Source organism: Magnolia sinica, chromosome 1, assembly GCF_029962835.1.
Source record: "Magnolia sinica isolate HGM2019 chromosome 1, MsV1, whole genome shotgun sequence".
Lineage (NCBI taxonomy): Eukaryota > Viridiplantae > Streptophyta > Magnoliopsida > Magnoliales > Magnoliaceae > Magnolia > Magnolia sinica.
In genome coordinates, this window is record NC_080573.1 from 74,264,307 (window position 1) to 74,289,619 (window position 25,313).

The 25,313-nt window shown below is 38.7% G+C and overlaps 2 long non-coding RNA genes across 5 annotated transcripts; one reads left to right on the forward strand and one right to left on the reverse strand.

Annotated features, from left to right (window-relative positions):
• The first annotated feature begins 200 nt into the window (after nucleotides 1-200).
• LOC131250965 (uncharacterized) lies at nucleotides 201-23,113 on the forward strand. 4 transcript variants are annotated; one of them, XR_009173537.1, is made up of 5 exons: nucleotides 201-324; nucleotides 812-909; nucleotides 7,492-7,573; nucleotides 20,813-20,917; nucleotides 20,987-21,212. It is a non-coding gene; the product is annotated as an uncharacterized LOC131250965 (long non-coding RNA). The 4 variants fall into 4 exon arrangements; XR_009173535.1 differs by lacking the exon at nucleotides 201-324 and adding an exon at nucleotides 521-654; XR_009173531.1 differs by lacking the exons at nucleotides 201-324; nucleotides 812-909; nucleotides 7,492-7,573 and adding an exon at nucleotides 22,936-23,113 and having other exon boundaries at nucleotides 18,007-20,917; nucleotides 20,987-21,121.
• On the reverse strand, nucleotides 15,992-16,578 carry LOC131250983 (uncharacterized). Its single transcript, XR_009173539.1, has 3 exons — nucleotides 16,435-16,578; nucleotides 16,183-16,344; nucleotides 15,992-16,097 (listed from the first exon to the last, which is right to left on the reverse strand). It is a non-coding gene; the product is annotated as an uncharacterized LOC131250983 (long non-coding RNA).
• Nucleotides 23,114-25,313: the final 2,200 nt, after the last annotated feature.

Below are 25,313 nucleotides of genomic sequence, written 5' to 3' on the forward strand. Positions count from 1 at the left end.
AGCGTCGATATCAGTAGCCTGCATGCAGCCTGGGTAAGCATGACAGATTGAATGAATGAAGCCACCGTGAAAAAATGCTAACCTAAGATAGCACGTCACCTGATCTGGTGGACCACAAGTGCAAATTCAATCCGCAACATTGGTCTTTTTATGTTAAAACCCCTTTTATTGCTATGTGTCTGTTACCTGACGATCAAACCGATCTGATCCCACCAAACTCATCTTCATTACAAGCACACGTAATGAGCGGCATGGATCTCTACACTTGCGTCGATAACACGTGTGAGCGATCACGTTCCAAGAAAGAGCCCGTCACACGTTCAGGTATGTAAAACGGTCGACAGTTGTTTTCACTTTCCTAATTACTCATTTTTTTTCTTAAATGACCAAATAACCCTTCTACGGTCGGTGGTCTTCATTTATCTATATAAGAGGGTCTTTCTTGCTAGCCAAGAAAGCCATCTCTCTCTCTCTCTCTCTCTCTCTCTCTCCTTGTCTCTGAAAACCTCTCCCTTCCTGCCCGCCCCCCTTCTCTCTCTCTCTCTGAAAACCTCTTTCCCTCTCTCATCGCCATTGAGAGAGTGATTCAAGCGTATTGTAAGTGCGTAGCGCACCAATCTCCGTTGAAATTTTCGCGCGTTCTTGCCTCTCTCGGTTTCTCTCTCTCTCTCTCTCTCTCTCTCTCTCTCTCTCTCTCTCTTTCTCTGTCTTCTAGAAATTTCTCTATTTCTCCATTTCTCTGATTCATGTGATTATTGCATCTTTGTTTTTTCCTGATCGCAATCCATTTTATTACTAGTTTTGGTTGCAGATAATGGAAGCGATCTTACACGGCTAGGATCGAACCTCTCCACGAAGGGCGTGGGGCTTCTTGTTTAGGAGAGGCACCATTGGAAGGTCATCCGTTAGGTATGACAGTGGACTACATTTCGTCATCCGCGAGTGGAAGATTTGTAATTAATCAAATGTCTGCTATTTTTATATCAAATGGTGTTGTAGGGTCAATGAAATCCCCTTCGCATATAGAAAGGTTTGCTGAGTCGACGCATTTGTGTCTGGCCCTGCTCTCACACTCAAGCACATGTGCCAATTTGATGCATGTGTGCGAGAATTGAGGTTTCCATTAGGTGGGCCACACTGATTAGTCCTTCTATCTTAGACTGCATGTTGTTTCACTCCTGAGAGGTGCCACAATGTACAAAAAAGGGAAGACTACGGCCCCTTGGTTTTGTACGCTGTGGTATGCTTTTAGGACTCGAACGAGTCTGATATGAGCATGAGTCGACTTGGACTTAGTCAGACCTGATTCGGGTTGATGTCAAGGGTCAGACCTCTAAGTCACGACTGAATTGGGTGAGTCAGCCCTATTCAGCCCCAAACTTAGATGAATCGCAACTCACCTCCGGGCTGAACGGGTCTGGTCAACTCACTGAGTCTTTAACTACGCTCTATGGCTCACTTGACAGAAACAACCAGATGTTTAGGCAATTGATCCAAACAGTGAGGCCCACTTGACCTGATAGGAAGCTCATGTGCTGTGTGTGTGCTGTATTTGCTCATGTGTGAACATGAGCGTGGATGGGCAGGGCTCCACATGCACATGGGCTAAACAAACCACTGCCTTTATATCTTGATTCTGGTTTCAGTTTACATGACGGTTGCTAGCCCCAAGTGTATCTTACCAAAACTCACATTCTCATTCAGCACCGCATGCCAACCTGGCACGTGCATGGGAGATCTGTTTTATGCATAAGGTGGATGCAACCATGCAGGTGAACTGGTGCAAAAATCAGGCTCGGTACCGTGCATGAAAACAATCAATGGTTTAAAAATACTTGCCAACAGTGCAGTCTAATGTGCATGTGTGTACATTTGGAAGAGTGTATGGTCCTGATTTTTGGCACTAGGTCATCTCCATAGTGAGAGCTATGGCCCAAAAGTACACCATTTAGCATACTATCCTATGTATGGCCTTGTTTGGATTGTCAATATATCTAGAGAAATGGTCCTCAAATTTGTTTACGGATTGAATGTGTTGAAACACCAATTTACTGCATATTTCAAGAAACAGACCATCCATAAGGTTGAATGAGAATTGGTCAGTCCAACAGTCTAATGTACATGTATGTATTAGGGCACATTAAGTTTTGTATTAGGCTAATTTTCTTGTATTTTCGGTTCATCCTGTTCATAACATCATTATATTACGTAGAATGGATGGTATATAAACATAACTATGGATCCTTCCATTTTGTTGCCCACTTTTTTTTTGGATATGCTTTAATTTTTGGGCCATGTGACCTCAAAAAGGGTTGAACAGGGAGGATTCACAAAAAGGGGGTAGATTAGATACTGACAAGGTCAGTAGCCAAATCGCTACTGAAGTGATGTCCCAAGCTTTGTGGACCCCACCAAGATGCATGTGTTATATCCATGCCATCCATCCATTTGGAGATATTGTTTTATGGCATGAGAAAAATAATGAGATAGATCTAAAGTTCAAGTGGACCCCACCATAGAAAACAGTGGGGACAATGACATTCACTGTTCAAAACTTATTACGGGCTACAAAAGTTTCGGATCAAACTTATATTTTTGTTTTCACTTCATTTGTCTCTATGTTAACTTATTAATAGGTTGGATCTAAAAAATACATCATGGTGGGCCCTATAAATGTTTCAACGGTGGGTTTGACTGACCCCACGGTTTTCTGTGGTGGGTCCACTTGAACTTTAAATCTATCTCATTCTTTTTCTCACGCCATAAAATGATCTTTACAAATGGTTGGACGGTATGGATACAACACATGCATCATGGTTGGGTCCACAGAGCTTGGTGACGTCACTTCAATAGCGATTTGGCCACTGACCTTGTCTGTTTCTAATCCGCGCCCTCACAAAAATCACGGTGGCCCACCTATTCTTACTTAATAGTTGAGAAAGATAGCTTAATAGTTAAGAAAGAGGCTTATATTGGTAATATCTCTATTCTTACTCCACGTGTCATGAAGGGAGACAATGTGGTCGATCCCACCTATAAGAAATAAGCTTATAACGGTAGGATTCACAAAAAATCACTTTCCTTTTTCGTTTTCTCATTTAAACATATTGCATCCGACTCCGTCGTCCCAAGAAAGGAGCGACTCTCTCTCATTTTTCTACGGTTTCAGAGCTCTCTCAATCAATCAATGGCCCACCATTCATCTCCCCATCTAACCTCTAAGACCTGGAATCCTATGGATGTGACGACATCATCCGACTCTCTATCGAATCCCCAGCCGATGAAGAGAGTTCAACAGCCACACAGTTCTGGAGAAGATGGACGGCCGCGCAATGACCTCATCAGAGAGATCCGGCCTTGAATGAATCTGATATTCCTTTTAAAAAAGGGCGTCCATGATTGCTAATCGTGATGTGACTATGTGAGCGTTTCGAATTTTTTTTTCCCTTCCTCTTTTTTTTTTTTTTTTTTTTTTTTTTTTGCTCTGTATGGATTTTGGGGAACTGTTACAGCCACGAGAATGACAATTCTCGCTAACCCTGCTGGATGCCGAAAAGTGAGGAAGACATAGGGGGAAAGTCAACCTCACGGGGTCGCCCTTCATGGGGTTTAACCCCATGTCGATTTTCTGGAATCCGACAACCACTCGAAAAACCAATGGCGTAGCTGTTAGTCAAGGTTGCTGGCAGCAGTAGGGTCTTCTCCCTTCCCCTTTATGAACTATTATAAACTCTTTCATTAATCCATGGGCTAGCAACAATGGCAATATATGCCGCCATCATCCCTAGATGGAATCTAGATGTGGAATCGCACCCAGTGGCCTTGATCTGAAACTGGATGTCCATGAATGGGCGGTCAAGATCTGCCCCTGAATAGGTCCATGGATGGTGGGTTTGAACAACAATAAAATCCTCAAATGGATTCCAAATAGATCTTCCATACCCAATGCATAGTGGCTCTGTAAACCAGGTCTTTAGTGGACCACACCATAAGAAATAGTAGTGATTGAATGAATACCCACCATTAAAAAGTTCTCAAAGCTCACCTTGATTTTTGTTTGTAATTCAACCTTATGTTGACTTGGATGATGGGAAAACACAAATATATGCCTGACCAAAAGGTATAGCTTATAAGAAATTATTTTAATGGTGTACAATCACCATGGTTCCCATGGTGTGGTACTGAAATTTGAATCTATTTAATTTTATGCTTATGCCTAATATGCCCCCACGGTCACGTGATCACGTCATCACCCTTACCATGGGGCCCACTTTAATATATGTGTTTTATATATCCACATTCTCCATCTTTAAAAAAAAATCAATTTTTTTTTTTTTAAATAATTCAAATCTTAGGTGTGACTGAATGTCCTACCATTAAAAACTTCTCGGGCACACCTTAATGTTTCTGTGGTGTTTATTTGCCATTCAATCTGTTGATAAGGTCACATAAGCCTAGATGAAGGGGAAAATAAATATCAGCTTGATCCAAAACTTTTGTGGCCCATTAACAGTCAATCACCACAGTTTCCTATGTAGAAACTTTATTATTCGCATCAATAAAAACTTTATTGAAGAAAGGAAAGAAAAATTTGAGATAAGAATACAAGACGAACAACAAAAGGGAGTGCAATTCCCAACTACTAATCTATCACCACCATCTTCACAAGAACATCTGCTTCTTTGTTTGAATCCAAAACAACATGACTCATTTTGGTAATTATGATGCCATGAGCCCTGATCTCTTCTTAAGAATGTCCCTAGACTATTGCTATAACGCTCCATGGTGTTTATATCCTCTGTCATTTGTCCGCTAAAATGGTATCTCAAGTCTTGGTTCCTTTTTGAGACTGAGGAATCTTATCAATATATCAAAATTGATGGCTGATTTAGTTAGGTATTGCATTAGCTATTTCAGTAATCCTACATTAACTCCAATAGTGTAAGTTGTAATAATGCCTTTTCCTGCTTGGTATTGATGTTCTTCTAACTAGATGTACTTTGGTTGTACTTATTTCTTGCCCTTTTGATTCATGTTATTATGTGTGGCTGAACTTTTGAATGTTGTGTATACAATGCATTTGGATTGTACCGATGAAACATAACCTGCGAAATGAAAATTCAATTAAGGTGGTAGTAGCAAAGGCTAATGTTATTCTTGAATATGACTGTTTTGTATTCTTTACTTATAGTCCACTATTTTATGTCGTGGGATTTGCGTGGCCATGTGTGGAAGTGCATGTGGGATAAGTAGTAGATCCACTCAACCAATTGTTTAAGTTGTAATTGTGGAATGCTATGATGCACGACTTGGATCTCTGACAATAGCAAAGGCTAATGTTATTCTTGAATAAAATTGTTTTGTATTCTTTACTAATAGTCTACACTTTTCTGTTGTGGGATTTGTGTGGCCATGTGTGGAAGTGTGTGTGGGATAAGCAGATCCACTCAACCACTTGTTGAAGTTGTAAATGTGGAACCCTGTGATGTATGGCTTGGATGTCTCACAAATGGTCCAAGTTAGGATGCGTGGCCATGTGTGGAAGTTCGTGCAGGATAAGAAGATCCAAATGGGTGTTTTCTTTACGAGCTTGATTAATAAACAAGCTGGGCATGGGTATACCCATACCCAAACCTAGTCCAAACTCGATGATGTATGTATGGAATTCTCATGTGTGTTTGCATCTCCAATCTAGATGTATGTTTACTTGTGAGTAGTATCCAAATGATCTAAGGGTAAGAGTTGAGATTAAGAGAGACTTCCATTTTGGGATATTTTTGGGGCAACCCATTCATCAACTGTCTCGATCAAAGAACTATGGGCTTCACATTCAAACTCTTAGCCGAGGAACATATTGAAGAATGAAAGAACCAAAGAGGAGGAATGTGAGAGAGATGGGAGAAAAATGTGAGAGAGAGGGTTCAGAGAAAGAGAGAGAGAACATGGGATCTCTCTATTATCTTATTCAATATATGTAGGGTTTTTTCCTTTGTTACATCATAACAGCCCACTTTATACAATATTTGCAAATAAGCCCTTCCGCTAATATCATATTTATAGGAATGACTCTACTAACTTAATATTCCAACACTCCCCCTCAAGTTGGTGCATGAATGTCCATCATACCTAACTTGTTAGAGATTTCTTGTAACATGGGAGAGCTGAGAGCCTTTGTTAACATGTTTGCCAGTTGTTTTGTAGATTTGACAAATGGAGTAGCCAGTAATCCAGAGGATATATGTGAGAGAGATGGGAGAAAAATGTGAGAGACGAGGAGGATCCAATGTATGTTGGTCTTGCACAGAGGTTGGATCGATCAAGGCTCTGATACCATGAAGAATGAAAGAACCAAAAAGGAGGAATGCCAGAGAGATGGGAGAAAAATGTGAGAGAGGGTTTGAAGAAAGAGAGAGAGAATGTGGGATCTCTCGATTATCTTATTAAATATATATGTAGGTTTTTTTTTCCTTTATTACATCATAACGGCCCACTTTATACAATATTTTCAAAAAAGCCCTACTAATATCATATTTACAAAAATGACCTTACTCACTTAATATTCCAACACATATAAGCATGTGTCAAAAAGTGAACATTATCGGCTAGTCCTAACCAATCAGTTGGTGGCAATCATACTTCTCGAGTGCACACACATGCTGAGAATCACCCATTAGAATTTTTCTAAACTGTCTGTTTTTGTGCATTTACTATCTAACGATGAGTTTGCAGGCCTTTTGGGAAATGTCATCTAAATGTGGAACCCTATGATGCACAACTTGAATCTCTGACAATATGCACAGCTTGGATGTCTCACAAATGGTCCAAGTTAGGATGCGTGGTCATGTGTGGAAGTGCTTGTGGGATAAGCAGATCTGTTCAACCTAATTGAGTTTGGTTAAATTTCAAACTAACTATGGTTAGATTCTAATAAAACCTATGTGGAAGTGTGTGGAATAAGCAAACCTAATCGAGTTTGGTTAGGTGTTTGCCTTATTGCGGTTAGATTCTAAAAACACATGTTTTTTTATATTTTATTTTTATGCTTTAAAATCTAAGCTTTTAAATTAATGGTGTGATTTCTTTTTCTTTTTCTTTTTTTCCTTCTTTCTTTTTGTTTTTGAAAAATTTCAAATCATAAATGGGTATGTGATATTCTAATGGGTACCTAGTACCCTACAATGGGTATGGGTATAGGTGCCCATTTTGGGCCTGACAATAGGGGTCTGGGTATGGGGGCATTACCCATTAGTAGGAATGTGTATGGGTATCCCCGTTCCCGAACCAAAGCTGGCTGACAGTCCTATGTCGGATGGATGGTTTGGATCTTTACATGTGCCACATTGGCACATGAGGAAGTGGGTAGATGGGTTGGTATATATGTCCGTGGAGTTTACAAATCCCATTTTACTATTCTCTTGCTTTCTTGGCTATGGTGGACAGTTTACTTTCATCATAGGCTAACTATTATTTATTTGTGGATTCTCTTTACAGGTGTGCACATTTAAGATGAACTTGGGTAATGAGGTTGACTTGGAAGACTGTTTCTCAACTGAATAAAATTAGTGCTGCAGAGGTACGTGGATCTTACATTTCTTTGCCGCTTTGAATCAAAATTTTGTTTTGTCACAGTTATTCAGTGTTGTTTCCATTTAATGTTTGATGCCATCTGAATATTCTTAACAATAAGAGTAGGCTAACTTTACATATCAATGATCTGCAGTGATTGGTTGTCCAATGTTCTGTGTTGTGTGGATCGTTAGGATGTTGATGATTGATCATCTAATTGCTAGTTATATGCCTAGACCCATGTTTAGTGATCCAAGTCATTATTATGGTTGGGCTAATTTTCAATGATTCAACCTATACAAATGGTTGAGCCTATTTTTAGTGATCCAAATAGTTCATATGACTTGTCCCATTCACTGAATACTAAATTGTTTTGTTTGTATGGGCCTATATTAATTATCCAAACCATTGATATGACAAGGCCCATAATAAATGATTCAAATCGTAATGTGGAGGGCTAGTTTTCAATGATCCATACCATTCATATGATTTGGGGACTTTCTAGTGATCCTAATTGTTCGTATGACTTGACCCGTTTTTCTACAATCAGACTGTTCGTATGAATCCGCTCATTTTAATTATCAAAACATTCATATGACCATGCCCTCTCATTTCAATTATCAAAACATTCATATGACCATGCCCTCTCATTTTAATTATCAAAACATTCATATGATCAGGTTCGTATTATGTGGTCGAAATCGTTAATATGGTTGGGCATCTTCCATCATCTATAGGCATATGTAAATTGGGCTAATCATACACTCGACCTATTCCCATTGTTAGGCCTATTTTTAATGATTCATGCTGTTGAATTGAATTGACCCATTTTATGAATTCTAAACTGTTTTGTTTGGATGAGCTCATTGTTAGTGATTTGAACCATTCATATGACTAGGCCCATACTTAGTGATAATGTGAAGAGCTAGTTTTTGGCGATCCACACCACCATTCATATGATTGGGGGACTATATCTAGTGATCCTAATTATGAGTGTGACTAAGCCCATTTTCTATGATCAAACTGCTAATATGACTATCCTCTTTTTGATGATCTAAACACTTATTACTAGGTCCGTACTAATTTGATCCAAATCTTAAATGTGGTTGGGCTAGTCTTCCATTGTTTAAGTTGTTCATATGATTGTGCAAATCATCTATGACGCACACATGTATTTAACAATCCAAGGTGTGAATATAGTTGGGTGAATTTGTAGTGATCCAACCTGACCACATAGATTAGCCTATTTTTATTAATCCGTGCTATGTAGATGAATTGGCCTGTTTTCTGCATTTGAAACTATTATGTTTGGGTGAGCTAATCTTGAATGATCCAAACAATTAATATTATTAGGCCGGTAATCAGTGATGCAAATCGTTAATATGGAGGGTTATTTTTCAATGTTGTAGACAATTCATATGACTAGTCCCATACTCAATGATCCAAATCAGTAATTTAGAGGGCTAGTCTTCAATGATTCATACCATTCATATGATTGGGACTATTTTTTAGTTACCCAAATTGTTCGTATGATTCAAGCCATTTTTTAATGGCTGAACGATTCATATAAATGAGCTATTTTTTAATGATCCAAACCATTCTTATGATTGGGGCCATAATAATTGTTCCAATTGTTCATATATTTGGCCACTCTTCGGTTATCGGAGTTGTTTATATGATCAGGTCAACTATATGTCCATACTTGTGTTTAGCTAGGTTGTTATTATGGTTGGGCCAATTTCCTGTGATTCAACCCATATAGATGGTTGGGCATATTTTTTGTGACTCGAACTGTTCATATGATTTGTCCCAATGGTTCAAATTGTTAGTATGGAGGGCTAGATTTTAGTGATCCACAACATTCATATGATTGGGTGACTTTCTAGTGATCCGAATTGTTTGCATGACTCAATCCATTTTGAATGATGAAACTGTTCATATGACTAAGCTCATTTTAATCATCCAAACATCATATGACTTGGCTCATATTAACCGAATCAAATTGTTAATATGGTTGGACGATGATGAGTCTTCCATCATCTAAGGGGGTGTTTGGCGCATGGTATTGGGAAGGATTAGGTGGGATGGGATAAAAAAACGTAATTATTACATATGGCGGGGATCCCTTGGTACCAAGGGGATAAGCTTAATTCCATGCTATGTTTGTAATACGGTGGTACATTGAATGGATATACCCACCATCATTTGAAACTATTGAGAATAACACATATGTGTTATATCCAAACCGTTCATCTGTTTTGTAACCTTATTTTATGGCATGGGCCTAAAAATGAGGCGGATCCAAAACTTATGTGGCCCCAAAGAAGTTTTCAGTGGTAGGTATTTAATCCCGGCTGCTTTTTATGGTGGGTTCCACTTGAGCTTTAGATCTACTTGATTTTTTGGCCCATTCTCTAAAATGATCTCAAAAAACGGGTGGATGGATGGTGTGGATATAGCCCACACATCATGGTGGGACCTACACAACTTTCTAACATTGAGTGGAATTGGCACGGGACCCAATGCAATTCCATTTAATCTAATTCCAAGCTTTTCCATTCTTCCCAAACAGTGAGTGGAATTGGCATAGGACCAAATGCAATTCCATCCCACCTAATCCCATCTAATACCATGCGCCAAACGCCCCCTAAGTTGTTCAACTATTGGGCCAATCGTATTCTCAAGCTTGTTTTTTGCGGTCCAAGTTGAGAATATTTTTCGGTCAATTTCTAATGAGCCCACTTGACTGGTAGTATCCATATTGTTCAAATGAGTTGACTCATTTTTTGAATTCCAAACTGTTTTGTTTTTGATGAGTTCGTTATCAATGATCTGAACCCCATTCATATGACTTGGCTTATACTCAGTCATCCCATTTTTTTAATGATCAAACTGTTCATACAACTGAGCTCAATTTATTGATCCAAACACTCTTATTACTCGGCCCATATTGAGTGATCCCAATTGTAAATATGGTTGGGCTAGTCTCGTGTCATTTAAGGCGTTCAGATGATTTGCCTGTACTTAGTGATTTTAGTTGCTTAGGCAAGTTTGTAGTGATTCATACCATTCATCTAATTCAGGAACTATAATGTGATCCTAATTGTTTGTGATTTGGCCCACTTTCTATGATCAAATTGCTCATATGATGAGCTGAATTTATTGATACAGACACTCTTATTACTCCATCCGTATTGAGTGATCCCAATTGTAAATACAGTTGGGCCAGTCTCGTATCATTTAAGCCGTTTAGATGATTTGCCTGTACTTAGTGATCTTAGTTGTTTAGGCAAATTTGTAGTGATTCATACTATTCATCTAATTCGGGAACTATCATGTTATCCTAATTGTTTGTGACTCGGCCGACCCATTTTCTATTATCAAATTGCTCCTACAACTGAGCTCAATTTATTGATCCAAACACTTATTAATGGGCCTGTATTTGAGTGATCCCAATTGTAAATATGGGTGGGCAAAACTCCTATCATTTAAGCCGTTCAAATGACTTGCCCGTTCTTAGTGATTTGAGTTGTTTAGGCAAATTTGCCATGACCTAACCTAGCCGCATGGTCCGGCGTACTTTTAGTGATCCACGTTGTTCAAATGAGTTAGCTTGTTTTCTTAATTCTGAATTGTTTTGTTGTGGTGATAGCTTGTTTTCTTAATTCTGAATTGTTTTGTTGTGGTGATAGCTTGTTTTCTTAATTTTGAATTGTCGTTTTGTGGTGAGCTCATTATCAAATGATTTGAACCTTTCATATGAAGGGCTAGCTCATGCTCAGTGATCCAAATCAGCAATGTGAATGGCTAGTTTTCGGTAATCCATACCATCCATATGATTAGGGGACTATTTCTAGTGATCCTAATTGTTCATATGATTCAACCCATTTTCTTTGAAAAAAATGTTCATATGACGGAGCTCATATTAATGATGATTTGGACCTTTCATATGAAGAGCTAGCTCATGCTTAGTGATCCAAATCGGCAATGTTAATGGCTAGTTTGTGATTTGAGCTCATTTAAGCCGTTCAAATGACTTGCCCGTTCTTAGTGATTTGAGTTGTTTAGGCAAATTTGTCGTGACCTAACCTAGCTGCATGGTCCAGCGTACTTTTAGTGATCCGCGTTGTTCAAATGAGTTAGCTTATTTTCTTAATTCTGAATTATTTTGTTGTGGTGATAGCTTGTTTTCTTAATTCTGAATTGTTTTGTTGTGGTGATAGCTTGTTTTCTTAATTTTGAATTGTTGTTTTGTGGTGAGCTCATTATCAAATGATTTGAACCTTTCATATGAAGGGCTAGCTCATGCTCAGTGATCCAAATCGGCAATGTGAATGGCTAGTTTTTGGTAATCCATACCATCCATATGATTAGGGGACTATTTCTAGTGATCCTAATTGTTCATACGATTCAACCCATTTTCTTTGATAAAACTGTTCATATGACGGAGCTCATATTAATGATGATTTGGACCTTTCATATGAAGAGCTAGCTCATGCTCAGTGATCCAAATCGGCAACGTTAATGGCTAGTTTTCGGTAATCCATACCATTCATATGATTAGGGGACTATTTTTAGGTCGAAAAGGGGTAAATAGGTCCGCACGTAATTGCCCAAATCCTTAACTTGGAGTGCTACTTTTTAGTGATCCAAACCATCCGAGGGAGGGGGGGATTGGACCCGTATGTGTGTGACTAATTCTAAAAATCATACTTGTTTCAATGAATTGGCCAATTTCAAGTCGGAGGGCTACTTTTTTGTGATCCAAACCATTTATGTTCGGGTGGAAGGCCTGTATATGTATGACTAATTCTAAAAATCTTATTTGTTTGAATGACTCGGCTGACTTTTAATACCAAACTTTGCATATGGCTAATCTAGCCTTTACTCAATTGTCCAAATCCTTAATATGGAGGGCTACTTTCCAATGATCCATTTGACTAGGCTCGTATGTGTATGACTAGTTTTAGAAGTCCTACTTGTTTGAATGACTCGACTGATTTCTAGTCGGAGGGCTATTCTTCAGTGATCCAAACAATTTGTGTTTGGGGGGAAGGCTCATATGTGTATGACTAGTTCTAAAAATCCTATTTATTTGAACGACTTGGTGACTTTTAAGACCAAACTTTGCATATGGCTAAGTTTATTTCAATTGAAAAATGGTAATCTAGCCTGCACTCAATTGTGCAAATCCTTAATATGGAGGGCTACTTTCTAGTGATCCACCCATTTGTATGATTAGTTCTAAAAATCATACTTGTTTGGACAACTAAACTAATTTCAAGTTGAATAACTACTTTTTAGTGATCTAAACCATTCATATGTTTGGGAGGAAGGCCCGTATGTGTATGATTGCTTCTAAAAATCTTACTTATTTGAATGACTCGATTGATTTCATGTCAGAGGGCTACTATTCAATGATCCAAACAATTATTTTGTTTGGGGGGAAGGCTCATATGTGTATGACTAGTTCTAAAAATCCTATTCGTTTGAACGACTCCGCTGACTTTTAAGACCAAACTTTGCATATGGCTAAGTTTATTTCAAGTCAAAAAAGGGATAACCCAGCCTGTACTTAATTGTTCAAATACTTAATATGGAGTGCTACTTTCCAGTGATCCACCCATGTGTATGAATAGTTCTAAAAATCATACTTGTTTGAACGACTCGGCAAGTTTCAAGTCGAATGGCTACTTTTCAGTGTTCCAAACCATTCATATGTTTGGGAGGAAGGCACGTATGTATATGACTACTTCTAAAAATTTTACTTATTTGAATGCCTCAGCTTATTTCATATCGGAGGGCTACTATATAGTGATCAAGGCTATTATTTAAACGGCTCAGCCTATTTAATGCCGGCATCAAATTCAGGGACGACTTTTAGTGCGCCGCCTGACTTTGGCCAACCATAGGCCACCTATTCGGCCTAGCTGCACCTCAAGCGGCCCCAACCATGATATGATGGGGTAAATGCTGCTCCAAATGCAGCAATAACAACAATAACAACAACAACAGACCCTGACCCACTTGTGGGAGCTATTACTCACAACCTGAATATGGCCCCACCAGTACAGCCCGCACATACTCCCGTCATGGCCACGATGAGTGGTCTATTTGAGCATTTCCAGAGGCTTAGACCACTGGGTGCCCGCAAAAGTGGGTGGCCTAAGCCTCTGGAAACGCTCAAATAAACCACTCGTCGTGGCCATGACGGGAGTATGTGCTGGCTGTACTGGTGGGCCCATATTCAGGTTGTGAGTAATAGCTCCATAAGTGGGTCAGGGTCTATTGTTGTTGTTATTGCTATTATTACTGCATTTGGAGCAATTCCACCAATTTCAAGTCGGATGGGTTCTTTTCGTTGATACAAACCATTTATATGTTTGGGAGGAAGGCCCATGTGTATGACTACTTCTAAAAATTTTACTTATTTAAACGGCTTGGCTTATTTAATGCCGGAAGGCTATTATTTAGTGATACAAACAATTCCTGAATTTGGGTGGAAGACCTGTATTTGAATGACCTAAAATTCCTAGTTGTTTGAATGACTCGATCAATTTTCAACACCAAATTTTTGTTATGACCAAGTTTATTTCAAGTCGAAATGGGATATAAGTATGCCTGTACTCAATTGGTCGTATTCTTAATATGGAGGGCTACTTTTCAATGATTCAAATCAATCAGGGGAGGTGGGACTAGGCTCATATGTGTGTGACCAAGTTTATTTCAATTCTAAAAATTATACTTGTTTCAATGATATGGTCAATTTTAAGTTGGAGGTCTCTTTTCATTGATCCAAACCATTCATATGTTTTGGGGAAGGCCCGTATGTGTATGACTTGTTCTAAAAGTCCTATTTGTTTGAACGACTTGCCAACTTTTAAGACCAAACTTTCTATATGGCTAAGTTTATATCATGTCGAAGAAGGTGTAACCCGGCCCATTCTCAATTGTCAAATTCCTTAAGATGGAGGGCTACTTTCCAGTGATCCAGCCATGTGTATATGATGAGTTCTAAAAATCATACTTGTTTGAACAACTCGGCCAATTTCTAGTTGAAGGCCCATATTTGTATGACTATACAATGATAGTTAGTGCCTTTTAATTGTTCACTGTGATGGATGTTTTTAAATGGCGGTTAATTTCAATGAACGAGATGTATGAAGGTATACATGAATATATTTATGAGGTCTACCAAAAATTCCAGTAGCTGATACAGTATGTACAATGATAATGCCCTTTAATTGTTAATGGGGAAGAAACTATGGGGAAGATGATCAAGTACCACGTCTATTCTTTTATATATGGTCATCAAAGCTCCAACATGGACGACAATGTTCGCTTGACTTGTGGGAAGAAAGAGCGTGTTGGCAATCAATAATTTGCAAAGAAGATCCCTTACCCACCCTAACATATGTATAAATGTGTATGGGAGATGCTGAGGCAATTAATCACTTTCTTCATTCATTGCATGTTTGCTTGAAAGACGTGGGACTACTTTCTCAATGCTCTCCATACAAGCTTAGGTGAAGCCGAATTCTGTTGCGGACCTTTTGTGTCATGGCGTTCAAGAGGGGTGGGAAAAGTGGGGAAAGCTTTGTGGAGATTGCTTTCATATAGGAGATGTTTTCAGAATTGTAGTTCTTCGCATGTTGTGGTCGTTAGGGAAATTAAATGTATTTTTTGGGTTGGGCTTCTTATGTAAAGCCAGTTAATCCTGCTAATCTCTCACATGTTTTTCAATTGAGTAGGTGGGTTGTTGTTTTCTTTTGCACATTTCGTGGGCTTTTTAATGAAACTCTCTCAAAAAGAAGAAGAAAAAAAAAAGAAGGCAATTTGAAATGAGCCATAGCTAAATTCTTTTGTCAGTTTTAGGTTTTACTTAGACAAAAAATACAAAACGAAAAACAAATAGGAAGGACATAAATAAAGAAGAAATGTAAAAAAAAAAAAGAAGTAAAAAAGTATGAAGAATCTAAACTAAAAATGATTTTCAAGCAAGATTTCCTAGTAGGTGAAAACTAAATGCCCCAAATTTGTTTTTGGAATGACCTTTTATCAATAAATAAAACTCCATATACAGATTAACTTATTGATCTCTAAAAAATAGATTATTTGAAAATACCACTTATGAATGACATTTTTGTTCGAGGCAAACTAATCTTTATGCTAAGTGTCTTTCCTATTTTGGGATACTCTTGATCTTAGTAGGGTTTGACAGTTTACACATATAATTACACCCTAAGCACACAATACACAACTTCACTAAATGTTGAATATCATTCACCTCTAACAGAAGGATAGTCAAATACATAATCAAGGATGAGCCTACCCCAATCATTTTTTCTCATTTTACTTAGATCTTCGAAAGATGTGAGGTTTCACTTATCAAAAGGAACGGGGAAGGGGACACCTTGTTGTTATTAAAATCAAAAAAAATTCCCAAAACCCGTCACGAGTTTGGGTGAATGGCTTTGGTCATGGTTTTGCTCCCCATAGACATGAGTGTGATTCCCCTCCCCGTGGATTAGCTATTATCACAAGTTGGGGCGAATGACTTTGGTCGTGAGTTTACTTCTCACAGACATGAGTTTGATTCCCCTCCCCGTGGATTACCTGTTATGAGTTTGGGCAAACGACTTTGGTCGTGGGTTTGCTCCCCACAAACACAAGTTCGATTCCCCTCCCTATGGATTACTCGATGTACGTGGTGTAATTGGGGAAGGTTTTTTTTTTTTTCTAATCCCCACATCTGGAGACCCGCCACACCTGACCTGACTCGGTGCCGACTGGAGTTGACTTGGTACTTGTGATCGGGTCGGACTCAGTCTGGATTAGTCCAGGCCAGACCTGGATTCAATACACAACTTCACTAAATGTTGAATATCATTCACTTCCAACAGAAGGATAGTCAAATACATAATCAAGGATGAGCCTACCCCAATCATTTTTTCTCATTTTACTTAGATCTTCGAAAGATGTGAGGCTTCACTTATCAAAAGGAACAGGGAAGGGGACACACCGTTGTTTTTTTTTTAAAAAAAAAAAACTTCCCAAAACCTGTCATGAGTTTGGGTGAATGGCCTTTGGTCATGGTTTTTCTCCCTATAGACACGAGTGTGATTCCCCTCCCCATGGATTAACTATCACGAGTTGGGGCGAAAGACTTTGGTTGTGGGTTTGCTTCTCACAGACATGAGTATGATTCCCCTTCTCGTGGATTACCTGTTATGAGTTTGGGCGAACGACTTTGGTCGTGGGTTTGCTCCCCACAGACACAAGTTCGATTCCCCTCCTTGTGGATTACTCGATGGACGTGGTGTAATTGGGGAAGGTTTTTTTTTTTTTTCTAATCTTCACATCTAGAGACCCGCCACACCTGACCTAACTCGGTGCCGACTGGAGTTGACTTGGTACCTGTGACTGGGTCGGACTCAGTCTGGATTAGTCCAGGCCAGACCTGGACTCAACACACAACTTCACTAAATGTTGAATATCATTCACCTCCAACAGAAGGATAGTCAAATACATAATCAAGGATGAGCCTACCCCAATCATTTTTTCTCATTTTACTTAGATCTTCGAAAGATGTGAGGTTTCACTTCTCAAAAGGAATGGGGACAGGGACACCTTGTCGTTATATTAAAAAAAAACTTCCCAAAACCCGTTACGAGTTTGGGTGAATGGCTTTGGTCATGGGTTTGCTCCCCATAGACATGAGTGTGATTCCCCTCTCCATGGATTAGCTATCACGAGTTGGGGCGAACAACTTTGGTCGTGGGTTTACTCCTCACAGACATGAGTTTGATTCCCCTCCCCGTGGATTACCTGTTATGAGTTTGGGCTAACGACTTTGGTTGTGGGTTTGCTCCTCACAGACACGAGTTCAATTCCCCTCCTTGTGGATTACTCGATGTACGTGGTGTAATTGGGGAAGGTTTTTTTTCTTCTAATCTCCACATCTGGAGACCCGTCACACCCGACCCGACTCAGTGCCGACTTGAGTCGACTTGGTACCTGTGACCGGGTCGGACTTAGTCTGGATTAGTCCAGGCCAGACCTAGACTCAGATCGGGTCAAGCATGTTGGACTTGCTTACCGAGTTGGGTCGAGTTCGGATCAAGTCTCTTTCAAAGCTGGGTTGAGTCGGGTCAGCCCTAACTTGGTCCAACTGAACTCGTTGCTCTATTCTACACGTTATGTATCAGGGAATCCCCGAAGGGGTTTATCATCGGGTTAAGTCAGGTCAGCTCTAACTTGGTCCGACTTACGCCTGTCCATTCCTTTCAAGCTTGATCTTGCTCCTATAGGCATATATGCTCATGCCGCATAATGACTGATTTCAATTCCCTCCCCATGGATTTGCTGATGCACGTGGTTTGCAGGTGATTGCGTGCATCTACAAGGAATGTTCTTGCCTTAAATGGACAGGGGTTATAAATAAAAAAAACCTTCCCAAAACCCGTCACGAGTTTGGGTGAATGGCTTTGGTTGTGGGTTTGCTCCCCATAGACACAAGTGTGATTCCCCTCCCTGTGGATTACCTATCACGAGTTGGGGCAAACGACTTTGGTCGTGGGTTTGCTTCCCACAGACACGAGTTTGTTTCCCCTCCATGTGGATTATGTTATGAGTTTGGGCGAATGACTTTATTCGTGGGTTTGCTCCCCACTGACAAGAGTTCGATTCCCCTCCCTGTGGATTACTTGACACACGTGGTGTAACTGGGGATTTTTTTTGAAAATTTATTTATTAAATAATCCCCACTTCCGGAGACCCACTACACCTGACCCGACTCCGTGCTGACTCGACTCGGGTGTTGGTTGACTGACTTTGATTGCATATAAGTTGTTCGTTCGACGAAAATGTTCATCTACATCCCCTATTCGAATTAGAAATTCTGCCTTGCCTCTTATCACTTCGCTCCTTCCCCGTGATCATTTTTAGGTTTTGGTTTGTCCTAGACGATGGGGTGAGGTCCCATGAATGTGCACATGGCTTACTTTCTATTGGATTGTCTTCAATAGGCAAAATCTCACACCACTTTACACAAAGGGTTGATTAGTTGTGGAATCAAAGTAATAACCGTCGATCTTTAATTAGGATCAAGACAAATATGAACAGTCAAACTCTTACCTGAAGATGAAGTTAGGCTTGGATTAGGAAGTCACTCATAACGAAATGTTTTTTTAGCTGAAAATATTGGGGCATCATTTAAAATAGACAAATTTTATGCATCATCTTCAAAAGGATTCTGCACCAGAATCAAACACTAGGAAAATTTTAATGATTAAGAAATAAATTGATAAGAAGAATACCAAAGGACGATCTATGCTAAAATAAAATCAATACATTAAAGCCTTTGATCCTTATATTCCAATCTATACTTTCTATTCTCAAAGTGGCTAGGGGAAAAAATTTAGAAGTCGAGTAAGAGGATTGTGGTATCTGTCAATGTGGATTAAATGTTAAACTCTAGAATTCTATGAGTAAATTTAGATCAAATTAGTTAAAACTTTGCTAGTATCGAAGTCCTCATATGGGTAGATGATATTACCTTGTATAAAAATTGCTTACTCCAAGTTTGATTCCCCTCCTTGTGGATTACTCGTCACGAGTTTGGGAGTACGTCTTTGGTTGTGGGTTTCCTTCCCTAAAACACGAGTTTGGTTCCCCCTTCCCGTGGATTACCCGATGCATGTGGTTGGCAGGTGATCGTGTTCTTTCTTAGGGAATAGTCTCGCCTTAAAGGGGCGGGGACACCATGTCGTTATAAAACAAAAGAAAATTCTAAATTTAGAAGTGTGGTGTTTGTCATCGTTGCTATAGCTAATTTAGAACGGGAAGAAAGAGTACAAAAAAGAGAAAAGAAAAGACTTGAAGGAGCTTAGAAAAATGAAGAGAGCATAACGGTAAGTTTTTAGATGCTGAACTTTACATAGAGCTTAACTTTAAAGGGAGCTTAGAAAATATATTACTTTTGAAACGAAGGAATCCAATGGTTTGTTGGTTATTTCACATCATAATGATGTTGTTTTTAGCCAATTAACTTAAAGGACATTTAGTTAGTAAGGGTGCTTTTTTGAACTCCTTTGAAAATTATTCTCTTTGAGAAGTCCTTGTGGCTCATTGGTAGTGAGCTTAAGTGTGTCACAGAAAGTTGTTTATCCTGTCAGTTGAAGACTCTCGAAATCTTGACGTTTTGTCACTGCTCCTCACTAATGGTGTGCTAAAATCATCCTACAACTTGTATCGCTTAGTAATTGCTTCTATATAGTAAGGGTACTTTTTTGAACTCGTCACTAATGGTGTGTGAAAATCTCAAAAAGAAATATTTTCGATTTCAAGGTCGAATCAAGACAGCGACCAATCTAACTTTGATGGTGTCACCTTGCTTCATAAACTATTTGTGCACATGGTGGTTGTCTTGGTCTTGTTAAGCAAGTATTCGTTTTTTGAATTAAGGTCATTTTTTCTTCCATTTAAAATAATTTTTTTTTCGTGCGCTCTCATGCTTTTGATGTTTGTGAAAACAACTAACATCCTACAACTTGTATCATTGAGCAATTATTTCTATTTCGGTTATGCATGTGTATCGTTTTGTTTGGTTGGCCCAAATATTGAGAAGAACCAACACCGTTGGAGCCTTTGATTCTTATGGGGTGTTTTCAAATGCTGGACTTTACATAGAGCTTAACTTTCAAGAGAGCTTAGAAAATATTTTACTTTTGAAACTATGGAATCCAATGGTTTGTTGGTTTTTTCACATCATAATGATGTTTTTTTTTTCCCCGGCCAATTAACATGAGGGACGTCTAGTTGTAATAGTAAGGTTACTTCTCTGAACTTCTTTGAAATTTATTCTCTTTGTAAAGTTGAGGATTTGAAAGTAAGACCATGAACAATCAACTTCGATACTATCACCTTGCTGCATAAACTTTTTATACAAATGGTGGCACTCATCTTGAGCAATAGCTTGTTTTTTGAATTAGGGTAATTTTCTTTTTTCACTTAAATTATTTTTTTCGAGCCCTTTTGTTCTCATCATGTCTATGAAACTATCATCACAACTACGATCACCCATTCATGATCATATGGCATCTTCGACAATTGCTCCTACTATAACTTAACCCTAAGCAATTGATCTGTATTGTCTTTGCTTGTTTGACACAAATTGAGAGAAGAAATAACACTGTTAGAGCCTTTAACACTTCTGGAGTGTTTTCAAATGCTATAGTTTACATAGAGCATTACTCTCAAGATAGCTTAGAGAGTATCTTACTTTTGAAACTATGGAACTCGAATGGAGAAGCTCTCTCAAAGAAGTCATGGTCAATGGATGGTTCCACAGGTATGCCCGTCTTAGCATCTATCTGTTTTTGGGTAATCAGGTATCCATTATGATGATTGCTTAACACAGGGGATCAAGTGGCAGCCAAATGGAATTATGAAAATCATTGACAGGAAAAAGAACATTTTAAAGCTTTCATAAGGATAATATGTTCATGTTGAAAATCTGGAGAACATCTCTGGTGAAGGTTCTGAAATTGACTTGGTATGTCTTGCACTTGACAACTTTTAAAGTGAACGAGTGTGTTTACTTTTCTCTGGTTTTCTTCTAAGGTAATTGGTGTAGTTTTCTTTGATGTATTTGTTACACTGTTTTAGTCTAATGATTTTGAATCCTTTATATTCTAAAGCATCATTCGATAAATCTAGCTTTGTTTTTATGCCCTCTGCCCCTCCCTCCTCTTGTTAATCTTAACTATGTCATTTGCAAACAACAAGCACCTTGAGATCTCTTCCTGCAAATGTCTCGTTAACTTGTCCATAACTAACTTGGTGCAATCCTACACTAATTGGGAACTCACTTGTCTCTCTACTAGTGGTCTTGATGAAGGCTTAGTTGTTTACACTAATATTGGATGATGGGTTCCTTGCATTGTTTTGGGCTGTTGTGAACTTGACCTTGTATATCATATAATGTTGTCCACAAGTTCTTTTTATTTTATTTTATTTTATTTTGTTTACTTATTTTCGATCTTCAAAGCAGATTAACTAATTTGCTGCATGGTATTATATCTTGAATCAAGTTTTTGATTTTGACACATCATTTTATTGTTAGTCAGTTATTCGAATGGTCATTCCATTGGAAATACATGGTCAGGGGTATGCTCATCTCTACTAGTGGTTCTTGACAAGAAGAGAGGCTAATATTGGATGATGGGTTCCTTGCATTGTTTTGGGCTGTTGTGAACTTGACCTTGTATATCATATAATGTTGTCCACAAGTTCATCCTTTCTTATTATTTATTTTATTGGCCAGTGGAAAAGAATTTTGGAAGTGGCTGAACCTAAAATACACAACACGTTCTTAAAGCTGAGTGAATGCTGCTACCTTGTAGCCCTCAACCATGGCTATGAGACGTGGGTTTTCTGCTACTCATGTTCCTTGTCCAAGCAACTCACTATGTTTTTCTAGAGCTATAAAAAAGCTTTTTTCCATGGTGGACACTTTGATCAATTGAAGTGGAAGAGTGCAACAATATTGTTTGTGAACCATTGCCTTTTGTCTCCTTCTCCTTTTCCAAGTTGTGTACATTGTTTGTGACAACAGGTCATTGTTTAGCATCACTTGGGGGCATTCATGACCTCATATTGACTATGTGAGCAAATGATTAAAAGTTAAATTGTAGGTTGCTCTAGAAAAATATGTTTTCTAAGCTTCTTTGGTTCAACTTTCATTTGAACATGTTGAACCATTTTAATTATAAATAGAATAAATTGACCTTTGGGAAGTGAAAACCTAAAAATGATAGCTTCTGGATGCATATTCCTATGCAAGGGTATCGTGAAACAGCAGGTCTTTCCCTCATTTCTTCAAGGCCGACATAAAGAGCTAATGGAACTGTAAGAGGAGGAGAGAACTTTTGAGAGAAATAGAGAGGGAGGGAGGGAGGTCTCCCTATCCTATTTAGGATATAACTTGGCCTCTCTTCCCTTCACCTGTGACGGTTAGCGTTCTTTACACTACTAATAGAAGAAGATCAGCTGTTACCGCAGTTTTCTTCACTTGTTCCTTTCTCTTCTTCTCCAATTTTCCCTTCTTTCCGTTGCTTCTGTTGATAGATGTGAAATTACCATACCAAATTATACTTGTTGAGATCAATTCATTTTCTCACATTTCTTACTATTCTAGCATATAATCACATATTAATGTAATCTGTTAACATGTTTCATCTCATGCTGACATGCTTTTAGGAAGATGTTTCTGTGATATTTAATGTTGCGGACAGAAAAATTTGGCACTCTTAACTATTAAAGAATTCTGAGATGTTATCGGCGATATTTGTGTGAGGTACCCTTAAGTGGAGCAGTATTTGAAAAATAAGCATATGCGCAATGTTGTTGATCTGTTGAATGATTCCAAGGGGAATGAGAGAAAAAAAATCTATCAAGTTAGATATTGAAGGGTTCAGGTCAGCTCTGTCTCGTGTGGATTTACAGATGAAGAATCTTCCTGCACTTGCTCAGGTGGTTTTCTGATCAACTTCTTATTGAAATGATGGGTTTAGTGACGAAGCTTTTTTTATATGTTGCTTCCAGATAAGACTTGCCAGCATGTCACATGTATTGCTTTGTAAGGGCCATCCATCAGATAGACCTACCAAGTGTGTTTCTTGGCCTCACTAAATTGGTTGGCATTCCTGTATGGAGAAGATGGAACACTGCAATTGAGCCTAACCATCTCTTCTGGCCCCCAACTTTTGTTATTGATTAGTGAAAGCATTTGTAAAGGGCAAATGCTTTTGCAATGGTTCTTGTTCATAAATTCAAGAATTCCACATCTAACTATGAGACGTAAATGCTCTGTCCTGCATGGGATAAGTAAAATAACAATCAATAGCTTCTTGTACTCATTTTGTGCATTTGCATAAGCTAAATAACTTCACATATTCTTTTATGAGTTCTTGACGATTTTTGGTCTTAGGTATATAAGCATTTGGGCAGTTTGCTCCATTGGGAGGAGAGCAAACAGTTGCAGAACTCACACTCCCTGGAGACTAGATTTCTATTGGCCGCAGCACCCAATGGCTTTGGTATTTTGTTTATGCAAGGTATTATCTGTTTCTCATAGCTACGCGTCTTTGTGGAATGCACACAGTATGCTTGCAAATGCACGTGTGCTCTGCATTCTGTTTCCCTGATTGTTCAATGCATATAGGCATATGGTTTTTTCTGCTGCTCTTGCTCATGATGCTTGTTCATGATATCAAGCACTTGTACGTGTATGAGGAAAATATAGGGATTGCTCTCAAGTCCTGCTACTAATAATATTCAATACCACCCTTCCCGTTCAGAAAATCATGTTCATTGGATTTTTTGGTTTGAAAATGGATAGTTAAATATATGATGTAGCCAAAAACTCTTGACATGGAAAAAATCCACTAGGATTGTCCAATTGAGGTTGTTATTGGCTGATCACACATCCATGGCTCCCTCTCCAAAAGAATGATTTCATCACCATCACCCGAGGGTGGGCCCCACCATTTTGAAATACTGACCTGCTGCTGATCATCGTTTTATGTCTCATACATGTAAAGGTATGTGCATTTGGGTGTCACTGATCCTTATTTTTCTTACTGTTTTTCCAATTCAGAAAACAAGTTAGTTGGCATGGGTATATATTCTAAAGAGAATCCAATGGGATCGATTTACCTCTCGATTACATCGAAGTGCACGTCGATAGAATTGACAAGTGATCGATAAAATCGAGCAGAAACTGTTCTACACAAAAATGAATATATATGTGTAGGAAGTCGATACAATCGAGTATGTCTCGATAACATCGAAATTCAAATTTCGATGGAATCGAAGACTACTTGATAGTATCGACAATGACAGATTTCTGTCCGTTTTTTTACCGTTGGGATTCTTCCTTTATAAATACCTAAGGTTGCTTCTTAGTAAATTAAGCTAGAATCCAAGAGAATTTGAGACTGCTGCTTCAAGATATACATACCTTCTTCCTCATTCTCTCTTTCCCATTAGAGTTCATCATTCAATCCTTGACATAAGCATTAACTCAACATCTTCTTTGCTTGGATTGAATTATGAACTAGCATTCATTGAGTTTCCAACTGACCTCATCATAGGTATATCCTAGTGTTGGAACTCTTGAATCCATAGCTCATGGGAACCTTTTTTATGTATTTAAATCATATCATTTAAATAGAGAAGATCAAAACCCTAAACCTCACAACCTCGAAGGATTGATCGAAAGATTTAGAAGCAGGTTATGGTTTAAAGGGAGTTAAAGATCCTTCATCAACTTAAAGACCCTTAGATTGTGTGAGAACGGGACTCACTCTCTTACTTATAAGTACATCGGGTCTATTGAGTCCGAAGCCCTTTCCTTGTGTAGGATTGGGATTCAGAGTTTGAGTGACAAACTCGTCAAGTCCTAGTTGTAGGCCTCTGATGGGAGAATACATTATGTTCTTGTATAGGACGTGTTGTCCTTGTGTAGGACGCGTAGTCCTTGTGTAGAACGTATTGCCTTGTGTAGGCTTAGGTTGCCTTGTATAGGCTCCTAGTTGTGTCCTTGTGTAAGACTCGCCAAGTCCTAGTTATAGGCCTCTGACGGGAGAATACGTTGTGTTCTTGTATAGGACGTGTTGTCCTTGTGTAGGATGCGTAGTCCTTGTGTAGGACGTATTGGCTTGTGTAGGCTTAGGTTACCTTGT